Genomic DNA, 3,218 nt, shown 5'->3' on the forward strand with positions numbered 1-3,218 from the left:
GCTTAATCACAATACAGTATGTAATTATATATTGTGAAATATTTATGTGTTTTCTGATGGTCTTAGGAAACCTGTGAAAAAGGTCATTTGACCCCCAAAGGGGTCACGACCCGGAGGTTGAGAATCGCTGTCCTAGGCCATTGATTGACTGTGGATATGAATTGTACTCAGACAGAGTGCACTGGAAAACAGATAACTGAAGAAAGGCTTAGTCCAAATGTAACATATTATCATTTTGACCCATTTTTAATGTGTTCTAGTTTCTAGTGAAGTACCCTAAAGCTCATTTGCTAATCTGCAGACTCTCTTTTCTGTATGTTACCATTGCTTACGTTTGCTATTTTCCCACTAGTATTCCCGCCCAGAGCCACCAAATTTAAGAATCTGGGTGGGCCGCTGCCCATGTCCATAGGAATAGAGGAGGGCCGCTCCTTGGCTGTTCCCCTCTCACTCCCCCCCCCCCCAGTCCCACCAGGGTCGGTGTGCACAGCTGTGTTTGGGCGTGGAAAGCCTCCCGGCACTCGTGTCTGTGGCTTTGTAAACCCGAGTTTGAGGAGCGCTGGGGACCGAGAGACATGTAGTGTTCATTGACTCCGGGTTGCGGGCTTCTGGGAAAGCTTCTCCTTCGACCAGCCTGGGGTGGTCCCGATGGACTTGGAAACCGGATACAATACTGTTAGATTCTGCTCTCCCGTAAATTGACATTTTCTGGGTTTTATTTTGTTACCGTTGTGTTTTTTTGGTATGATTTTCTTTATATGAGATGCAGCATAGATCAATATAAAGCGATGGTAATTAGATGAATCGTTTCTTAGGGTTGTGGTGGGGAAGTGGGGAACAGAATAAAGGGTACAAGAGTGAAGAAAGTGTTCTAAAAATAATTGTGGTGGTGATTGCACAATCTTTAATATATTTAAGGCACCGAATGATACGATCCATGACTTGTATGTCAATGAAACTGTTACAAATAGTTACTGTATTAACTATTATTAGTCTAGTGATGATGCCACAACTGTTGTGGAGGTGACTGAATTGTGTGATAGGTGAATTATGTCAATAAAATTTTTTAATCTAGATATTTGGCCTCATTTCTCAATTGCTTTCTTCACTGACATTTTGTTACAAATACAATACTAAAAAGGATGAATAGTTCAAATTTCAGCTTGATTGAAAATGCCAGTTTCCTGGTACAGGGAAATGAAGAATTGAGCAGATCCTGTGAAGTGAAAGTTCCAATTATGTTGTTCCTTTCTATTAATGAAACAGGCACTAAGTAGTGTTCAGAATTCCACCTTGGAGACCGCTGTTGTGCAGAATTACTGACCGTTGTTAAATGTTATGCTCTGCTCAGTAGAAGCGTTAACACAAATCCTGAGCGAGCCTCTGTGAGGATCGAAGTACAAGTCCATTGGGACTCCCAAAAGGAGCTACTGACTAATCTGGAGGCACCTCTTATTTTTTACACCAAATTCCATTATTGTTTGTTAAGAAAAATAATGTGCTTTGGGGATTTTCAGTGTTCATCAAACGTGCTGCTGACGGAATTTTCTTTGAAAACCTTAACCAATTTCACCATTACCACAGGACTCCATCTCTCCCCAAAGAGAAAAACCACGTAAACACAGGAATCTGGCCATATTTTTTTCAGGGGAGAGCACGAACACAGTCCCCACTACCACAAATTATGCAATCGAGTTTCCTACATTTGGGGAAATTGCAGGGGTCAGCTCACCCGGAGTGAAATGGGTAAACCTCGTCCTGGGAAAACCACCTTCGTGATCATGGTATCTCCCCTAAGTATTGACCATATTTTTAACCCAGAATTTATGTATCCCAATAACTGGACTGTCACGTGTGTGTGCATGCCTTCAGCTAGTCTAAGTTGGTGACTTCAATATCTGAAGTTCGAAACTTCACTTCTGACCTCCAGGATCTGAAAATGTAGTCATGCGCTATTAGATCAATACCTTGATTCCTAAGACAGAACTTCTCGTGTTCGTAGAGGTAGTCTTCCATCTATAGGCTGTCTCCTGGAATGAGCATCCAGTTTCCTACATTAAGACCCAAAGTTCTCGTGGAGCCTTTCTTGTCCCTCATTCTTCATATTCAGTCCATCATAAAAGTTTCAATATGGCAAGAGATTTCCTATCTTCTCTATTTCCATCTGCACAAGTTATAGCGTATCATAAATAGTTGCTTTATTTCCAGACTTGTCCTCTTTCCATCAAATCAAATCTCCAATGCAAGTTGGATTTCTTTCTAATTCATGAATCTGATCATATCACTACCATCTTCAAAGTTCTTCAATGTCACCGTCGCTACAGATTACAAGATACTTTTTATTCCTAAAACAGAGCTATACTCATTTATACCTCCAGGTCTGTGAGAATGAAGTTACTTTCATTGAATCTTCTTGCTTATCCATCAAACTATCATAACTCAAGTTGTAACTCAAATAATGTCTGTTGCATAAACTTCACCTTACTCCTAAGACCTCAAAATATCTTTTCCTCTATTCTTAAAATGTTGAAAAATGAGTCATTTTCATATTGATATTGTTTGGTCCCAGGTCTGCCTACATTTTAAGTTCTTGGAAGTGTCACTATCTTTATTTCTATAACTTTATATAGTCATCACTCAGTGTAATGCCAAGATATATTCAGACTAAGTATCTTGCAGAAATTGACTTGTATGAGTGACTGAATAAATGAATATATGGAATATAAGTGAAGTTGACTTAAAATATTCTTACTTCATTAGTTTTATGCGATAGAATAACTTATGTTTCCAATAGCTTAGGCTTCCTTGAGCATTTGAAGTCTGAATCTTTCTCCTAAAGGAGTCCTAGCAACACTGTCTAGTAAGCATTGGACCCGCAGCTCTGCAGGGAGAAGACTGAAGCTAGGTACTCTGAGCAAGATTAACTATCTTGGATGCCTTACATAGTAGGGCCACAATGAGTTGCAATTGACTCACTCACAACAGGCTTTTGGTATTTAAATTTTTATTTTGCTTTTTGTTAAGTTCCTTAGAGCTTGCTTTATGGAGTTTTATATGAAAAGATTCAGATGTAAGTGGGAAGAACAGATTAAAAAATATAAAGATGGAGTTTTCCATGGTCACCTCCAAACTCCTTCTCCATGTTGCACTGTGTATTTCTGCAAAAGACTGAGGAAAATGTTATTACAAGTGCATTACTTCAGGGCACTTTCCAGGTA

The 3,218-nt window shown here is 39.4% G+C and overlaps 1 pseudogene; it reads right to left on the minus strand.

Annotated features, from left to right (window-relative positions):
• Window positions 1-1,646: 1,646 nt before the first annotated feature.
• On the minus strand, window positions 1,647-1,801 carry LOC142430163 (U1 spliceosomal RNA; annotated as a pseudogene).
• Window positions 1,802-3,218: the final 1,417 nt, after the last annotated feature.

The sequence above is a fragment of the Tenrec ecaudatus genome, chromosome 16 (assembly GCF_050624435.1).
Source record: "Tenrec ecaudatus isolate mTenEca1 chromosome 16, mTenEca1.hap1, whole genome shotgun sequence".
NCBI lineage: Eukaryota > Metazoa > Chordata > Mammalia > Afrosoricida > Tenrecidae > Tenrec > Tenrec ecaudatus.